Below are 20,562 nucleotides of genomic sequence, written 5' to 3' on the forward strand. Positions count from 1 at the left end.
CAAATTATACCTTTGCCCAGGTAGAAAGCCAGAGCCATCAGGACATGGGTCTGCATTTGGAGGCCAGCTGCCCAGAGAACACTGTCTCTCTCTCTCTGGGTCCTTGAATATCTCCAACTGGAATCAGGATTTTGTTGGTAGAAGGTAGGTCACTTTATTTCTGTAATTTGTGCTTATGAGCAAAAGAGTTATTTTCCTACCAGAAGTTTTAAAAAATGACACTATTTATGCATATAGAGAGAGAGAGCGAGAGAGAGGGTATTATACATTGGAATATCCTTTCCTTGAGCTTTTATTTTTAAACTATTTTCCAACTTGTGAAGTTAATTTTTTTCTTAATATATTCTTGGTAAAAATCACAAAGATTTTCAGGAAAAAGCACCTGATTTAGTGCACTGCGATCTAATGGGAATGAGAGGGTTTCTAGAACTGGGTAAGGAGTGTGTCATTTGGAAGGGACTTGAAAAATATGTGGGATCAAATTAGAGATTTTGATTGGATATGAGGATATTAGATTTGGGGTGGTACTGATTGAATTGAAATTGGTGTGGGACATATCTAGCCAGACTTTGAGCACAGCCTGTTTCATTCAGATGCTGAATCCTTCAAGGAAACCATTTTCTGGGTCCTGTGTATCATCATTTGGAATTAAGATTTTAGACTGGCAGAAAGCAAGCACTTTTTTGGCCTTTTTTTTTTTCCTTTAAAGCATAAAGATGAAAAGGATGACATTTTATACCAGAAAGCACCTTTTTTTCCCTGGTAAAATTCACATTTATTTATGGATTTAAAGTACAAGCATTGCATGCATATCATTTTTAGATTTCTTCATCGGGGCCATGTATTTCTGTTATTAAAGGGATTAAAACCTTTTTACTCTTTCACTTGATAATTGATTGTTACCTGGTGTATGGGATCTATAGATTTTGTTTGCTAATCAGTGTCTAGAAACTTGATTGAAACCTATATTTCTTTTTTTTTAAACATCTTTCTTGGAGTATAATTGCTTTAGAATGGTGTGTTAGTTTCTGCTTTATAACAAAGTGAATCAGTTATACTTATGTGCCCATATGTATTCCCTCTTGCAACTGCCTCCCTCCCACCCTCCCTATCCTGCCCCTCTAGGTGGTCACAAAGCACTGAGCTGATCTCCCTGTGCTATGTGGCTGCTGTCCACTAGCTATCTATTTTATGTTTGGTAGCGTATGTATGTCCATGCCACTCTCTCACTTTGTCCCAGGTTACCCTTCCCCCTCCCATATCCTCAAGTCCATTCTCCAGTAGGTCTGCATCTTTATTCCCATCTTGCCCCTAAGTTCTTCATGACAATTTTTTTTTTTTTAGATTCTATATATATGTATTAGCATACAGTGTTTGTATTTCTCTTTCTGACTTACTTCACTCTATATGACAGGCTCTAGGTCCATTCACCTCACTACAAATAACTCAGTTTCGTTCCTTTCTGTGGCTGAGTAATATTCCATTGTATATATGTGCCACATCTGCATTATCCATTCATCCTGTTGATGGACACTTTGGTTGCTTCCATGTACTGGCTATTGTAAATAGAGATGCAATGAACATATTGGTACATGACTGTTTTTGAATTATGGTTTTCTCAGGGTATATGCCCAGTAGGATTGATGGGTCGTATGGTAGTTCTATTTGTAGTTTTTTAAGGAATGTTCATACTGTTCTCCATAGTGACTGTATCAATTTACATTCTCACCAACAGGGCAAGAGGGTTCCCTTTTCTCCACACTCTCTCCAGCATTTACTGTTTGTAGATTTTTTGACGATGGCCATTCTGACCGTTGTGAGATGATATCTCAGTGTAGCTTTGATTTGCTTTTCTCTAATGATAAATGATGTTGAGCATTCTTTCATGTGTCTGCTGGCAATCTGTATATCTTCTTTGGAGAAATGTCTATTTAGGTCTTCTGCCCATTTTTGGAGTGGGTTGTTTGTTTTTATAAAGTTGAGCTATATGAGCTGCTTGCAAATTTTGGAGATTAATCCTTTGTCAGTTGCTTCATTTGCAAATATTTTCTCCCATTCTGAGTGAGCCCTACCTATATTTCTAATAATTTGTCTATCAATGCAAATTATTGATTAGATTTTAATGAGAATGTTTCAGGTATTTACACATTAAGGATAATGCTTGTTAAGGATGTGTATATTTGTGTTCTGTACTTTTTTCCTGCTTTTGGTTACATAGGCACTCTGTCTCTAATGGTAGATTTTTATCTGCATCCCCTGTTTTATTATAACGTGATATGCTTGTACTTTTCTCTCTTTTCTCTTATGCTTATGTTTTTACACTTTTCATAGTCTACAAGTTACATTTTGGTTTCAGTCATCATTTCTATTGGGCGTTATGTTTTCTTTTGTAATTGTTTCTGCTTATTTCATTGTTTTCCGTTCCCTAATTTATCTTTTGGGTTAAGCCACCCAATTTCTTGAGTTGAGTGCTTAACTCCTTTCTTTTCAAGCTTGCTTAATGTCCTTACTGTTCAGTTAAGTTTTTTTTTTTTTTTTTTTTCAGTTAAGTTTTAATTCCACTTTTTCTGTCTTATGATTTGTCCTAATTCTTTATTTTTAAATTTCAGCTTGATTGCTGTATAATTGACTTTTTTTTTTTTTTTTTTTTTTTTTTTTGCAGTACACGGGCCTCTCACTGTTGCGGCCTCTCCCGTTGCGGAGCACAGGCTCCGGACGCGCAGGCTCAGCGGCCATGGCTCACAGGCCCAGCCCCTCCGCGGCATGTGGGATCCTCCCGGACCGGGGCACGAACCCGCGTCCCCCGCATCAGCAGGCAGACTCCCAACCACTGCGCCACCAGGGAAGCCCTAATTGACTTTTAAAATTGTAAAATACTCAGTAAACTTTGTGGTGATTTGATATACATTGTGAAAGGATTCCCCCCATGTAGTTAATTAACACATTTCCTTCATATATTTACTTTCTTTGGTAAGAACATTTAAATCCTACTCTTCTGGAAAATTTCAACTATACATCACATTGTTATCAACTATAATTACCATGGTTAACATTGGCTCCTGAGACTTTATTCACTGTGTACCCTTTTACCCTCCCTTCCCTGCCCTCCCCTGGAACCACTTTTCTACTCTGGTTCTGTAAGTTTTACTTTTTTTTTTTTTTTAACATTCCACATATAAGTGATACCATGCCATATTTGTCTTTCTCTGTCTTATTTTACTGGACATAATACCCTCCAAGACCATCCATATTGTTGCAAATGACAAAATTTCATTCTTTTTATGGCTGAGTAGTATTCCATTGTATCTACGTACCACATCTTCTGTATCCATTCAACCGTCGCTGGACATGTTGGTTGTTTCCATATCTTATCCATTGTGAATGTGGGAGGGCAGATAGCTCCTTGATATTCTGTTGTTATTTCCTTTAGCTATATACCCAGAAGTGAGACTGCAGCATCATATGGTGGTTCTAAGTTACAGTGTTTGAGGAACCTCCATACTGTTTTCCATAGTATGCACCATAGCTGCACCAGTTTACATGCCTACCAAGAGAGTGTACTTTTTGCCCTTAAATCCAAACTTTGCAATTAAGATTGCTATACGGTTTTCTTTTACTTGATGTTAACTCAGTTTGTTTTGTCATCCACTTATTTTCAATATTTTGTACTTTCTTTAGGTGTGGCCTGGAAACTTCCATGAAGAGACTTTCTGCTACAGTGAGGTGAGAAGCCACCCATGCACTCAAGCCTGGGAATCTGGAGAGGTCTCAGGCACTTATACCCCCAACAGAGGAAACTCACAGAGCTGCAGGCTGAGTCAGGACTTGGCTCAGAGAGCCGTCTCCTCTGGGAAATAGTGGATTTCCTTTGGCTCCAAAATACTGACAAGACTGGAGCCCTTCTGGTGGATTGACAGGCCTGGAGAAGATACCACCTCGTTTGTTTAAAAGTTCAAGTCTGAGTTCCTGCCTCTCAGCTCTATCAAAACTTCTTTAAAGATAAAGGAAGTATAGGGAAGAGGTTACTCCCCAGCATTCTCAGGTGTCCAAAGCATACCTAAGAAGCTGGCAGTCCGTTGCTTATTCTGTGGCCGCCATGCACTCTAAGCACTTTGAGAGCCAGAACCCAAGTTGTCAGATTACGATCATCCACCCAACCATGGAAGAATTTGAAGATTTCAGGAAATATATTGTTTACGTGGAGTGGCAAGGTGCACACCGATCTGGCCTAGCCAAGGTAATTCCACCGAAAGGATGGAAAGCCAGACAGACGTACGATGATACCGATGACATCTTAATAGCCGCTCCCCTGCAGCAGGTGACCACTGGGCAGGCAGGTGTGTTTACTCAGCACCACAAAAATAAGAAAGCCATGACTGTGAGCGAGTATTGCCGCTTAAAAAACAGTGAAAGACACTAGACTCCGTTCTACTCTGATTTTGAGGATCTGGAGCGAAAATATTGGAAAACACGCCCCTATGATTCACCAGTATACGGTGCGGACGTCCGTGGCTCCTTATTCGATGAAAACACGAAGCAGTGGAAACTTGGACACCTGGGAACCATTCAGGACCTGTTGGAACAGGAGTGCGGAGTGGTCATCGAAGGCGTCAACACCCCCTACTTGTACTTCAGCATGTGGAAGACCGCCTTTGCCTGGCACACGGAGGACATGGACCTTTACAGCATCAACTACCTGCACTTCGGGGAGCCCAAGACTTGGTACGCGGTGCCCCCGGACCACGGCCGGCGCCTGGAAGGCCTGGCCAGGGAGCTTTTCCCGGGCAGCTCGTGGGGCTGTGAGGCCTTCCTGCGGCACAAGGTGGCTCTCTCCTCTCCCAAGGTCCTCAAGGACAACGGCATCCCCTTCGATCAAGTCACTCAGGAGGCTGGAGAGTTCATAGTGACGTTTCCCTATGGCTACCACTCCGGCTTCAACCATGGTTTCAACTGCACAGAAGCCATCAATTTTGCCTCCCCGCGCTGGATCGATTATGGCAAAGTGGCATCGCAGTGCAGCTGCGGGGAGGCCAGGGTCGCCTTCTCCATGGACGCCTTCGTGCACATCCTGCAACCGGAGCGCTACGAGCTGTGGAAACGCGGGCAGGACCGGACCGTGGTGGACCACACGCAGCCCACGGAGCCCAGCAGCCAGTTCCTGAACGCCTGGAGGGACATCCGCGCTCCTGGGGTCCCGTGCTCCGCCGGAGGCACTGTCCGTCCCGCAGTGCCTCGCACCGCCGTCCGCCCGTGGCCGCCTGCCATGGGACCCGCTGTCGAGCCCCTGTGGATCCTGCGTCCCCGCCCCCCTCGCCGGCCCGGGCTTCTTGCTCTGCTGCCCAGTTCGGGGCTGTGGCTGCCTACAGCTCCGTGGAACCCGGCCTGAGTCAGCCGCTGACCACAGGTCCATCTGCTGCGGATCTCCACCTACCTGGACGATACGGTCCTCGTCGTCATCCTCGGGAAGAGGGGACTCAGGATCCGACTGTCCGGGCCCGGAGTAGGAGGCGCGTGTCCTTAGACACAACACACCCATCATGTCTGGGATTAGATGATGTTTTCAAATGTATTTCACATATCACAGCAATTTCTGTATATTTTTGAAAACCTCTGAGTGTGTGTGAGCTTACAGGCACACATGCAAATGAGAAGGGGAGAGAAGAAAGTCAGATACTCCCACCCTTCTGAAAGACTTTTTAATCTTTGAGGGGATCTTGTCTCTGGAGAAAAATAGCAAGAAAAAGAGGCCATGTTTTTCAAGGATAAATGAAATTGGGAAAATTTTTTTCTCTTTTATCTGCTTTTTCTTTTTTTTTTTTTAATTGTGAGAAGCTGGTTTCAGGTAAGTGATAGGCTAAGCAGGGGTGATTATTGATGAAAGATTTCATACAATGGCTTTGAAAGGAATAGTACAGATGGTTTTTCTTTACTGTTATCGTTCACTGAATTGGTTTGTATAAACGAGGAAATTCATCCAATTTGTTCTTGTGGTTATTCCTTCCCTGTTTCTGTGAGTTTATTACTTATTTCAAGGAACAGAGGGGAGAAGAGCCCACTTAGAACCTTTGACCCCAGGAGGCTTCTTAAATGTCTATTTTCATGTAAACCCAGGATGGGGCTTGTGGACATTCCCACCTAGGAATATTGTACTCATGCTGCAGTGGCCAAATCTCCAAAAGAATGAGGAATGGGGAGAAGCTATGAGAAGCTCTGCTCTGTGCAATAGTAGGGTGCTTGTCCTCAGGGCTAGAACGGGGGCTGTGATGCAGAACTCCCTAACCTAAGGGAGCTGTATTCAGAGACAGTTGGCAGGCTATGGCACGATCAAGCAAAAGGAAAGTTGAGTCCTGGTTGTGGGCTGAGTTGGGTCTCTGGGGGAAAGAGGATCCCAGGACTCATGAACTCACTTCTTCATGCTCTAGGCCTGTGTGAGGCCTAGAGTCCTCACACAGCTTCAGTATGTCTCCCATCTCTTTGTGGCTCCACTAGGAGCCTAAAGGGATCCTGATGTCATCTACCTCTAAGGGCAGCTGAGACCCTCTGTGGCTCTGAGAAACTCTTATTAACAGCCACACCAAGGTTCAAGAGCGTGGTGGAGCAGTCTAGGGAGTCATTTTAGGAGGTGTGGGAGCACGAGAGAGCATTTTACTGCTACCCTACAAATTGAGAACTAAATGAGAGAAGGTCCAGCTAACTAAAGCCCACCTCCTTGATTGTGAGTTCCCTAGCTGAGACCTTTGGCCATTTCCTACTGTGTTTTTTAATCCAGGTTGAAGAGCTCCAAGTAGAGATACTTGAGATCTGTTACTATTGTGGGTCATGATATGGAGAGTGGGGGTGGGACTTAGAGTGCTGAGTGTGAAAAACAGATGAAATCTCCACTCTGGATAATATACATATATGTCTGTTTTCCTACATCATTCTTCTACAACAAATTTTAAAGTTTTGAAAATCTTTTGAATGCTTTCCCTGTTTCATCAACTACTGTATCACATTTGGCTTTTCTTTCTCTTATTCGATTTTTATTACCTTTCCTTCAATTCCTGTATTTTTGCTTTTCTCGTGAGTGAGCTCCCTCTCTCTCTTGTCATTTTGTTCAGGTACTCAATAATAGTAGTAATTAAAACTTCTGCAAGGCACTGATCCAATTACCCCCCTTTGAGATAGGTACCTAGTTTGTTTTGCAAATGGGAACATGACAACATCTCATCTCAAGTTGACCAGGGCTAGTGAACAATGGGTCTGAGAATCAAACTCAGCAGTCTAGCTTCAGGGCCTGTGCTCTTAACCACAGGCCACAGTGCTCTCCACTGTCTTTTTCACTTTGGGTGTTAAGAAACAGCAGAAGCTTCATGCCAACTCCTTGAAATGGGATTTTCTACCACCGAGAATAATTTTGAAAATGTGCAGGAAGCTTTGCCTGTTGTCTCCTGTATCCATATCTCATATTGTCTACAACCCTGCTGATATTCCCCAAGGATTATCTTTCTTTTGGATTTGTTGGCACATCAAATAAAGTAAGGACAGTTTACTTTGGTCCAGGCACTGTTTGAACCTCTTTTTCTCTCTATCTGCCTGCAGGGTCACAGTAACCCTTTTATGCTAATTTCTCTACAAATGCATCTCTTCTTTTGTACTGCTTTCTCTAAGTTCCTCTCTACTCCTGATGTCTCTATTGTTCTAGTCTCATCTCTGATCCTTTACCTGGACTTTACTTTCCTCTTCCTATTACATAATCCCAAATACCCCTTGTCCTGTTAGGCATGACCTCCTCACATGTTTCTGGAATCAGTCAGGACAGGAGAACTTTCACTCCAGCTTCTGGAAATGAGGCCACATCACAGGAACGTGACTGAACATTCTGGAAAACTTCTTTTGCCACTTCCTCCCTTTGATCCTACATCTTTATTTCTGGGTCTCAGGTAAGAACAAGCGGCAGCCATTTCTCACTCTGGGATATTTAGATGATCAACACATCTTTCGTTATGAAAGTGAAGAGCAAGGGCAGAGCCCTGGAGTGTGGGTGGAGACATTCCAGACTTTTGTACTGAGATCCGGGCCAGACAGAGGACTGAAGGAGAAGGAGAAAGATTTCAGAGTGATTTTGTCAGACATCATGGTTCAGTAGGGCCAGAGGAGAGGTGCATATAAGAAGACAGTCAAAAGCCTGTGGCAAGGACAGGGCCTGTTCCTTCACAGCAGAATGGTAATATAGACACTAGATTTTTGCAAAGAGATGCCATGTCTCAGAGCCAGCATCAGAAACGTCCACAATCCAGAAGAGTGGGAGGTCACAAGAACTAGCCTGACTGTCCCTTCAGAGTATGGGAGGCACGGGGACTGTGAGAATAGAACAATTTCTGTCTGAGAGTGGGGGCAAGTTTCAGTCTCTTCAGGCCACACTTACTGGTAAAGTCCAGTGGATGACTCAGCTATGGGTTTTTAACATCTGTCTATTAAAGGCAGGATACGCCACCCTCTACTCAGAAATACTCCCATGGACAGAAGTCCACAAGGCCCATATTAATAAGACTTTCAGTGAAATATGGAGACATCAGAAGGGGTTTCCTGCAGAGGAGAGGTACTGACCTTCTTTACCACTCAGTCCTAGAATCACCAAGTCTTTTCCTGGTGCTCTATGAGGAGATGAACATCTCTCCCACTCAGTATTGTGCATATCTGTGTCAACACTCTTTTACTATGTTGTATTCAGAGTAATTGTCCAGTTGTCCTTGAAGGGCCCCACAACAGAAGAAATATTTACTGTGCCAATTTTCCAGAGAACTAGAGATGCATTTAATAGAAATCTGGATCTTGAAGTGTGGAGCTATCTCATTGAATCCACTATGTCCAGGGCCCTCACTCTCTGGATGCAGATCCCTGAGATCAGCTTCTTAGGAAGAGCAGATATAGCGGGTTTTATTCCTCCCCTCCTTACCCCCAAATAGACTCAACAATATATCCCATCCCTCATTCTCTTCCTACAACGTAACTTCAATACTGCTCCCCGTTGAAAGTGTTCCGTCCCTTTGAACATGGGTAGGGTTGTGGCAATAACAGATAAGACACTCTGTGTTGCACAAAAGGTAGAATAGCTTCCATCTGACAGTAATGGGATCCTCGCTCAAGGAAGCAAACTACTATGCTGTGAGGAAGCCCCCAAGCAACTACATGAAGAGGTTATATGAAGATATTCTGGGCAACAGCCCCAGCTGAGGTAACTCAGAGAGCGTCAACTGCCAGACTAGTGAGTGAGGTCTTCTGTGTTTCCAGTGCATGTTCAGTTACCAAGAGAATGACCACGAGGTGGGTCTACAGACCCAACAGTCTCACTATGCTCTGGGATTTTCCAGAGCTGCATTTCTTACCTGATTCTCATTAGTTCCCAGTCTAACATGAGGTGAGGGTTACACTTCAGGTCTCCAGGTATCAATTAAATCTCATACCCTGTGTGAAATCTAAATGTATGCATCTTCCCATTTTCCTAATGAACAGTCACTTGAGTTATTAGCCATAGGTCCCTTTGGATTAGGACTGGGTAGTCATTACAGTATATAATACTGTGTCATGGTGTCACAGGGAACTTACGCCTAGGGATGTGGTCACCTCATCAATCAAGGAGTTCGAAGTCTGAAAATTGTCTCAGTCCTGGGAACTGGAAAAAAGGATCATTACATTAATTGGAGAAAACAAGCCTCTGCCTCGTGATCACACTTTCTTGATTTCTTTTGATTATATCTTAAAGCAGTATTCTTGGCTTCTCTTGTATCTATTCTGCCCCTGGGGATCCTATTCATTTTATCAACCATCTCTGCAATTCCATGTGGGCCAAGCCATCTTGGTTCCTGCTCAATCCTTGCTGGTCATTACAAAAATGCAGTCTGCTGGCATCTGGCAGTTAAATGCCCTATCATCTGAGTGATACCAGTAGCCAAGCTCTGTAAACACTTTTATCATCATCCCAATCCTGGAGAGGATAGCTACCACTGAACTTCTTTCTGATGCTAGATCCCTCTCACCAGTACATTTGTGATAACCTTGGTGAATAGCGTATTCTCTTTATTGACAAACACAATGCTATGGTTGACCTCCTGACCTCATAATATATCCACTCCAAGATACAAATGCCCTTTTGCCTTTTTTTTTTTTTTTTTTTGCGGCACGCGGGCCTCTCACTGTTGGGCCTCTCCCGTTGCGCAGCACAGGCTCCGGACGCGCAGGCTCAGCGGCCATGGCTCATGGGTCCAGCCGCTTCGCGGCATGTGGGATCTTCCCGGACCGGGGCACGAACCCTGTCCCCTGCATCGGCAGGCGGACTCTCAACCACTGCGCCACCAGGGAAGCCTCTTTTGCCTTTTAATCCCGTCCTGTCCCATCTTACAGAGCAAGTCATGCATTTCATTGTTACTAAGCATGGGCCATTGCTTTTTCCAGGCTTGTAGGAGCCTGCAAGCAACAAATGTTCTAATCTTCTAATATCCTTCCAGAGTGTTATATCCTATATCCTGAGAAGGTGCTCCCAGACCAATAAACTCTCTCTTATCCTGTTTTATTTTCTAGCCCCCTTGATCAAGCACCCTCAAAATCCAGTCCTAAGGGGACTCTCACAATTTCTTCAAGTACATGCTGGATAATTCTCCCAGCTTCTTTAGGATATAGTATCTTAATTCTCAGGCTAGATGTCTTCATGGTTAGGCTTTGCGGAGACTTAAGGAAGCTAGGAGAGGAGGTGGGGCAAATTTTGAGGGGGTTCCCTATTGACTCATAGGGGAGAAACCTCTGCAGTGTCTCCCTTCATAGTAGTTCCAGGTTTAATAGGAAGAGTGAGACATTTCTGTGATCGTTGTGGATCCAGAGAAGTCTTGTCTTCTGTCTTGTCAGGCTTTTCAGTTCGTTTGGATAAATATCTCGGAGTGAAATTGCTGAGCTGTGTGATGATTCTTGGTTTAGTTTTATAAAAACAAAACAAACAAACAAAAATCAACTGCCAAATTGTCTCCCAGAGTGACTGTACCATTGTTCACTCCCACCAGCAGTAAAGGAGAGTTCTTGTTGCTCTGCATCCTTACCAGCATTTGATGTTGTCAGTTTTTAAAAATTTTATTTTAGCCATTCTAACAGACATATAGCAATATGTCATTGTGGTTTTAATTCCAATGCCTCTAATGACTAATGCTTGAGCACATTTTCATATACTCATTTGCCATCTAAATATGTTCTTTAGTGAAGTTTATATCTTTTGCCCATTTAAAAAATTGGGTTGTTTGCTTTCTAATTTTTGAGTTTTAAGTGTTCATTTTATATTCTGAATATGAGTTCCTTATCAGTTGTTTGACTGCAAATATTTTCTCAGAGTGTGGCTTGGTTTACATTCTTATAATTATATCTTTCAGAGAGTGAAAGTTTTAAATTTTGATAAATTCAAATTTATCTATATTTCTTTCATGAATTGTGCTTTTGGTGTTTTATCTAAGGCTATTCTTTCTCCATTGAAGTGCCATTACACTTGTAAAAAAATCAGCTGACTATATTTCTGCAGGTCTCCTCTGTACTTTCTGTTTAGTTCTAATGATCAGTATGTCTATCCTTTTCTCAATACTGTGTTGTGATACTGTGGAATTCCACTAAGTTTTAAAATCAAGTAATGTGACTATTCTGATTTTATTTTTTAGGATTGTTTTGGCTATTCTATTTGTTTGGTATACCATAACAAATTTTAAAAACATCTTGTGGATACCTACAAAATTTTTCTAGAGTTTTGTTAGAGATTACACTGAATTGATAGATCATATATAGGAAGATTACCACCTTATCAGTATTAAATTGTTCAATGTATGAACATGATATGTTTCTCCATTTATCTAGATCTTTCTTTTCTTTCATCAATGTTTTGTAGCTGTTGCCATGCTGATCCTGCACATATTTTGTTAAAAATGATAACTAGTTAATTCACTTTCTTAAAATTTAAAATTATGTGTTCAGACATAATTGGCAAAGAATAAACTCCACATACTTAAAATGTACAATTTGACAAACTTTTGATATATGTAAACACTTACAAAGCCGCCATCACAGTCAAGACAACGAACATATCAATACATTACCTGCAAAAGTTTCCTTTGCCTCTTTAATTTTTCTTTTTTTGTAGTATAAAAACACTTAACATGAGATCTACCCATTTAACACATTTTAAATTATATAATACATTATTGTTAAGTATAGCTATAATGTTGTATATTAGACCTCTAGAACTTATTGCCTTTGGTTAATTCACTTTTTCAAGTTATTATAAATATGAGGTTCAAAAAAATTAAAATACAAGTTTTTCATTACTTGTATATGGGAATGAAATCAACTTTTATATATTGACATTTTATTCTCTGACCTTGTTAAACTTACTTATTACTTCCAGGATTTATTTTAGTAGATACTTTGGAATTTTCTACACTCACAGTCATGTCATCTATGAATACATATAGTTAAAAATATACCTCTTTAAATAAACTTTATCCACCTTCAGTAATACTATATTACTTTTCATGTAATGTAAAATCCTTATAATATTTCCAATTCCTCTTTTCCATTTCTTGTGTCATCGTTGTCATAAGTTTCAAAAACACATACATTGTTAAACTATTCCTTTAAACAGTAAGTTATCTTTAAAAAAATTAAAATATAAGAGCATATGTTTTGTCTTTATTGAATTTCCAGTGTTCTTCATTTTGTAGATCAGTTTTCTTCCCAGCATTATATGCTTTTGTCTGAAGAACTTTGCTGTGTATTTCTTACAGATTAGACCTGATGGCACTGAATTCTCTCAAGTTGTCTTTTTTTGGAAAATTCTAATATTTATTTTACTGTTGAAGTATAGTTTCACTGGATATAGAATTGTGGGTTGACAGTTGTTTTTCTTTCAGCAATCTAAAGATGTCACTTAACCTGTCTTCTTGCTTGCATAGTTTCTGATAAGGTTTCTGCCATAATTTTTATCTTTATTCTTCTGTATATAATCTTCATTTTTCTTTTTTCTATTTTGGTGGCTCCCTTCAAGAATTTCTTTGTTATTGGTTTTTATTCAGTTTGAATATGACTTGCCTGAGTGTGTTTTTTGTTTGCTTATTCATTTTGTATTTTTCTGTTTCATATTCTCTGAAAACCGTGGATCTTTTTTGTTTTTAATTTACCTTATTTTATTTATTTTTTTCATTCCTTATGTTGTTTTTTTTTAAACATCTTTATTGGGGTATCATTGCTTTACAATGGTGTGTTAGTTTCTGCTCTATAACAAAGTGAATCAGTTATACATATACATATGTTCCCATATTTCTCCCCTCTTTACTTATGTTTAATCATGGGGATTTAAGGAGTGAAATCCAGAGGAAGTCATTTCTTCAGCCCCTTGCATCAATTTACAGGAGGTTTATCAGCAATAGAAGACCTATTATATCTGCTTTTACCTCAGGTTGTTTGAAGGTTAAGGACCATATCTGTTCTTTTTTTTTTTCCTGTTATTTTTATATTATTTAAAAAATTTTTTTAACCTCTTTATTGGAATATAATTGCTTTACAATGGTGTGCTAGTTTCTGCTTTATAACAAAGTGAATCAGTTTTATACATATACATATGTTCCCATATCTCTTCCCTCTTGCATCTCCCTCCCTCCCACCCTCCCTATCCCACCCCTCTAGATGGTCACAAACAACCGAGCTGATCTCCTTGTGCTATGAGGCTACTTCCCACTTGCTATCTATTTTACGTTTGGTACTGTATATATGTCCATGCAACTCTCTCACTTTGTCACAGCTTACCCTTCCCCCTCCCCATATCCTCAAGTCCATTCTCTAGTAGGTCTGTGTCTTTATTCCCGTCTTACCCCTAGGTTCTTCATGACCTTTTTTTTTTTTTTCCTTAGATTCCATATACATGTGTTAGCATATGATATTTGATCTTCTCTTTCTGATTTACGTTACTCTGTATGACAGACTCTAGGTCCATCCACCTCACTACAAATATCTCAATTTCGTTTCTTTTTATGGCTGAGTAATATTCCATTGTATATATGTGCCACATCTTCTTTATCCATTCATCTGTCGATGGACACTTAGGTTGCTTCCATGTCCTGGCTATTGTAAATAGGACTGCAATGAATATTTTGGTACATGACTCTTTTTGAATTATGGTTTTCTCAGGGTATATGCCCAGTAGTGGGATCGCTGGGTCGTATGGTAGTTCTATTTTTATTTTTTAAGGAACCTCCATACTGTTCTCCATAGTGGCTGTTTCAATTTACATTTCCACCAACAGTGCAAGAATGTTCCCTTTTCTCCACACCCTCTCCAGCATTTATTGTTTCTAGATTTTTTGATGATGGCCATTCTGACCGGTGAGAGATGATTCTTATTGTAGTTTTGATTTGTATTTCTCTAATGATTAATGATGTTGAACATTCTTTCATGTGTTCGTTGGCAATTTGTATATCTTCTTTGGAGAAATGTCTATTTAGGTCTTCTGCCCATTTTTGGATTGGGTTCTTTGTTTTTTTTGTTATTGAGCTGCATGAGCTGCTTGTAAATCTTGGAGATTAATCCCTTATCAGTTGCTTCATTTGCAAATATTTTCTCCCATTCTGAGGGTTGTCTTTTTGTCTTGTTTATGTTTTCCTTTGCTGTGCAAAAGCTTTTAAGTTTCATTAGGTCCCATTTGTTTATTTTTGTTTTTATTTCCATTTCTCTAGGAGGTGGGTCAAAAAGGATCTTGCTGTGATTTATGTCACAGAGTGTTCTGCCTATGTTTTCCTCTAAGAGTTTGATAGTGTCTGACCTTACATTTAGGTCTTTAATACATTTAGAGTTTATTTTTGTGTATGGTGTTAGGGAGTGTTCTAATTTCATTCTTTTACATGTAGCTGTCCAGTTTTCGCAGAACCACTTATTGAAGTGGCTGTCTTTTCTCCACTGTATATTCTTGCCTCCTTTATCAAAGATAAGGTGACCATGTGTGCGTGGGTTTATCTCGGGCTTTCTATCCTGTTCCATTGATCTATCTTTCTGTTTTTGTGCCAGTACCATACTGTATTGATTACTGTAGCTTTGTAGTATAGTCTGAAGTCAGGGAGCCAGATTCCTCCAGCTCCATTTTTTGTTCTCAAGATTGCTGTGGCTATTCAGGGTCTTTTGTGTTTCCATACAAATTGTGAATTTTTTTTTCTATTTCTGTGAATGATGCCAGTGGTAGATTGATCGGGATTGCATTGAATCTGTAGATTGCTTTGGGTAGTAGAGTCATTTTCACAATGCTGATTCTTCCAATCCAAGAACATAGTATATCTCTCCATCTATTTGTATCATCTTTAATTTGTTTTATCAGAGTCTTATAATTTTCTGCATACATGTCTTTTGTCTCCTTAGGTAGGTTTATTCCTAGATATTTTATTCTTTTTGTTGCAATGGTAAATGGGATTGTTTTCTTAATTTCACTTTCAGATTTTTCATCATTAATGTATAGGAATGCAAGAGATTTCTGTGCATAAACTTTGTATCCTACTACTTTACCAAATTCATTGATTAGCTATAGTAGTTTTCTGGTAGCATCCTAGGATTCTCTATGTAGAGTATCATGTCATCTGCAAACAGTGACAGTTTCACTTCTTCTTTTCCAATTTGGATTCCTTTTATTTCTTTTTCTTCTTTGATTGTTGTGGCTAAAACTTCCAAAACTACGTTGAATAATAGTGGTGAGAGTGGGCAACCTTTTCTTGTTCCTGATCTTAGTGGAAATGGTTTCAGTTTTTCACCATTGAGGATGATGTTGGCTGTAGGTTTGCCATATATGGCCTTTATTATGTTGAGGAAAGTTCCCTCTATGCCTGCTTTCTGCAGGGTTTTTATTATAAATGGGTGTTAAATTTTGTCAAAAGCTTTCTCTGCATCTATTGAGATAATCATATGGTTTCTCTCCTTCAACTTGTTAATATGGTGTATCACATTGATTGATTTGTGTATATTGAAGAATCCTTGCATTCCTGGGTTAAACCCCACTTGACCATGGTGTATGATCCTTTTAATGTGCTGTTGGATTCTGTTTGCTAGTATATTGTTGAGGATTTTTGCATCTATGTTCATCAGTGATATTGGCCTGTAGTTTTCTTTGTGACATCTCTGTCTGGTTTTGGCATCAGGGTGATGGTGGCCTTGTAGAATGAGTTTGTGAGTGTTCCTCCCTCTGCTATATTTTGGAAGAGTTGAGAAGGTTAGGTGTTAACTCTTCTCTAAATGTTTGATAGAATTCGCCTGTGAAGCCATCTGGTCCTGGGCTTTTGTTTGTTGCAAGATTTTTAATCACAGTTTCAATTTCAGTGCTTGTGATATTTTCTATTTCTTTCTGGTTCAGTCTCAGCATGTTGTGCATTTCTAAGAATTTGTCCATTTCTTCCAGGTTGTTCATTTTATTGGCATAGAGTTACTTGTAGTACTCTCTCATGATCCTTTGTTTTTCTGCAGTGTCAGTTGTTACTTCTCCTATTTCATTTCTAATTTTATTGATTTGAGTCTTCTCCCTTTTTTTCTTGATGAGTCTGGCTAATTGTTTATCAGTTTTGTTTATTTTCTCAAAGAACCAGCTTTTAGTTTTATGATTCTTTGCTATCGTTTTCTTCATTTCTTGTTCATTTATTTCTGATCTGATCTTTATGATTTCTTTCCTTCTGCTAACTTTGGTTTTTTTTTTTTTCTTCTTTCTCTAATTGCTTTAGGTGCAAGATTAGGTTGTTTATTTGAGATGTTTCCTGTTTCTTAAGGTAGGATTGTATTGCTATAAACTTCGCTCTTAGAACTGCTTTTGCTGTATCCCATAAGTTTTGGGTCATCATGTCTCCATTGTCATTTGTTTCTAGGTATTTTTTGATTTCCTCTTTGATTTCTTCAGTGATCACTTCGTTATTAAGTAGTGCATTGTTTCACCTCCATATGTTTGTATTTTTTACAGATCTTTTCCTGTAATTGATATCTAGTCTCATAGTGATGTGGTCAGAAAAGATACTTGGTATGATTTCAATTTTCTTAAATTTACCAAGGCTTGATTTGTGACCCAAGGTATAATCTATCCTGGAGAATGTTCCATGAGCACTTGAGAAAAATGTATATTCTGTTGTTTTGGATGGAATGTCTTATAAATATCAATTAAGTTCATCTTGTTTAATGTATCATTTAAAGCTTGTGTTTCCTTATTTATTTTCATTTTGGATGCTCTGTCCATTGGTGAAAGTGGGGTGTTAAAGTCCCCTACTATGATTATGTTACTGTCGATTTCCCGTTTTATGGCTGTTAGTATTTGCCTTGTGTATTGTGGTGCTCCTATGTTGGCTGCATAAATATGTACAGTTGTTATGTCTCCTTCTAGGACAGATCCCTTGATCATTATGTAGTGTCCTTCTTTGTCACCTGTAATAGTCTTTATTTTAAAGTCAACTTTGTCTGATATGAGAATTGCTACTCCAGCTTTCTTTTGATTTCCATTTGCATGGAATATCTTTTTCCATCCCCTCACTTTCAGTCTGTATGTGTCCCTAGGTCTGAAGTGGGTCTCTTGTAGACAGCATATTTATGGGTCTTATTTTTGTATCCATGCCGCCAGTCTGTATCTTTTGGTGGGAGAATTTAATCCCTCTACATTTAAGGTAATTATCGATATGTATATTCCTATTCCCATTTTCTTAATTGTTTTGGGTTTGTTATTGTAGGTCTTTTCCTTGTCTTATGTTTCTTGCCTAGAGAAGTTCCTTTAGCATTTGTTGTAAAGCTGGTTTGGTGGTTCTGAACTCTCTCAGCTTTTGCTTGTCTGTAAAGCTTTTAATTTCTCCATCAAACCTGAGTGAGATCCTTGCTGGGTAGAGTAATCTTGGGTGTAGGGTTTTCTCCTTCATCACTTTAAATATATCCTGCCAGTCCCTTCTGGCTTGCAGAGTTTCTGCTGAATGATCAGCTGTTAGCCTAATGGGGATTCCTTTGTGTGTTATTTGTTGTTTTCCCCTTGCTGCTTTTAATATGTTTTCTTTGTATGTAATTTTTGATAGTTTGATTAATATGAGTCTTGTCATGTTTCTCCTTGGATTTATCCTGTATGGGACTCTCTGTGCTTCCTAGACTTGATTAACTATTTCCTTTCCCATATTAGGGAAGTTTTTAACTATAATCTCTTCAAATATTTTCTCAGTAACTTTCTTTTTCCCTTCTTCTCCTGGGACCCCTATAATTCGAATGTTGGTGTGTTTAATGTTGTCCCAGAGGTCTCTGAGACTGTCCTCAGTTCTTTTCATTATATTTTCTTTCTTTTTTTTTTTTTTTTTTGCGGCAGGCAGGCCCCTCACTGCCGTGGCCTCTCCCGCCGCGGAGCACAGGCTCCAGACGTGCAGGCCCAGCGGCCATGGCTCAGGGGCCCAGCCGCTCTGCAGCACGTGGTATCCTCCCATACCGGGGTACGAACCTGCGCCCCCTGCATCGGCAGGCAGACTCCCAACCACCGCGCCACCAGGGAAGCCCCTCTGTTTTCTTTATTGTGCTCTGCAGTAGTTATTTCCACTATTTTATCTTCCAGATCACTTATCCTTTCTTTTGCCTCAGTTATTCTGCTATTAATCCCTCCTAGAGTATTTTTAATTTCATTTATTGTGTTGGTCATCGTTGCTTGTTTCCTCTTTAGTTCTTCTAGGTCCTTGTTAAATGTTCCTTGCATTTTCTCTATTCTATTTCCAAGATTTTGGATCACCTTTACTATAATTATTCTGAATTCTTTTTCAGGTAGACTGCCTATTTCCTCTTCATTTGTTCGTTCTGGTTGATTTTTACCTTGCTCCTTCATCTGCTGTGTGTTTTTCTGTCTTCTCATTTTGCTTATCATACTGTGTTTGAGGTCTCCTTTTTGCAGGCTGCAGGTTCATAGTTCCTGTTGTTTTTGGTGTCTGTCCCCAGTGGCTAAGGTTGGTTCAGTGGGTTGTGTAGGCTTCCTGGTGGAGGAGACTAGTGCCTGTGTTCTGGTGGATGAGGCTGGATCTTGTCTTTCTAGGGGGCAGGTCCACGTCTGGTGGTGTGTTTTGGGGTGTCTGTGACCTTATTATGATTTTAGGCAGCCTTTCTGCTAATGGGTGGGGTTGTGTTCCTGTCTTGCTAGTTGTTTGGCATAGGGTGTTCAGCACTGTAGCCTGCTGGTCGTTGAGTGAAGCTGGGTGTTGGTGTTGAGATGGAGATCTCTGGGAGATTTTCGCTGTTTGACATTACGTGGAGCTGGGAGGTCTCTTGTGGACCAGTGTCCTGAAGTTAGCTCTCCCACCCCAGAGGCACAGCAGTGACTCCTGGCTGGAGCACCAAGAGCCTTTCATACACACGGCTCAGAGTAAAAGGGAGAAAAAATAGAAAGAAAGGAAGAAAGAAAGAAAGAGGATAAAATAAAATAAAGTAAGATAAAATAAAATAACGTTATTAAAATAAAAGATAATTATTAAGAAAAAAATTTTTGAAGTAAAAAAAAGGACGTTTTTTGAAGTAAAAAGTAAAAAAAAAAAAACAGAACCCTAGGACAAATGGTGAAAGCAAAGCTATACAGACAAAATCTCACACAGAAGCATACACATACACACTCACAAAAAGAGGAAACAAGGAAAAAATATTCTACCTTACTTCCAAAGCCCACCTCCTCAATTTGGGATGATTCGTTGTCTATTCAGGTATTCCACAGATGCAGGGTACATCAAGTTGGTTGTGGAGCTTTAATCCGCTGCTCCTGAGGCTGCTGGGAGACATCTCCCTTTCTCTTCTTTGTTCTCACAGCTCCTGGGGCTCAGCTTTAGAATTGGCCCCGCCTCTGCGTGTAGGTGGCCTGAGGGCATCTGTTCTTCGCTCAGACAGGACGGGGTTAAAGGAGCCGCTGATTCGGGGGCTCTGGCTCACTCAGGCCGCGGGGAGGGAGGGGCACGATGCGAGGCGAGCCTGCGGCGGCAGAGGCAGGTGGGACGTTGCACCAGCCTGAAGAGCGCCATGCGTTCTCCCGGGGAAGTTGTCCCTGGATCACGGGAGCCTGGCAGTGGCGGGCTGCAGAGGCTCACGGGAGGGGAGGTGTGGAGAGTGACCTGTGCTTGCACACAGGCTTCTTGGTGGTGGCAGCAGCAGCTTTAGTGCCTCATGCCCGTCTCTGGGGTCCGCGCTGTTAGCTGCGGCTCTCGCCTGTCTCTGGAGCTCCTTTAAGCAGTGCTCTTTATCCCCTATCCTCGTGCACCAGGAAACAAAGAGGGAAGAAAAAGTCTCTTGCCTCTTCGGCAGCTCCAGACGTTTTCCCGGACTCCCTCCCGGCCAGACGTGGCGCACTAACCCCTTCAGGCTGTTTTCACGCCCCTAACCCCAGTCCTCTCCCTGTACTCCAACTGAAGCCGGAACCTCAGCTCCCAGCCCCGCCCATCCCCGCGTGTGAGCAGACAAGCCTCTCGGGCTGGTGAGTGCCAGTCGGCTCTGATCCTCTGTGCGGGAATCTGCTTTGCCCTCCGCACCCGTGTTGCTGCGCTCTCCTCCGAGGCT

At 40.8% G+C, this 20,562-nt stretch overlaps 1 pseudogene; it reads left to right on the forward strand.

Moving 5' to 3' along the window:
• The first annotated feature begins 4,096 nt into the window (after positions 1-4,096).
• On the forward strand, positions 4,097-5,386 carry LOC136126891 (lysine-specific demethylase 4D-like; annotated as a pseudogene).
• Positions 5,387-20,562: the final 15,176 nt, after the last annotated feature.

Source organism: Phocoena phocoena, chromosome 8 (genome assembly GCF_963924675.1).
Source record: "Phocoena phocoena chromosome 8, mPhoPho1.1, whole genome shotgun sequence".
Taxonomy (NCBI): Eukaryota; Metazoa; Chordata; class Mammalia; order Artiodactyla; family Phocoenidae; genus Phocoena; species Phocoena phocoena.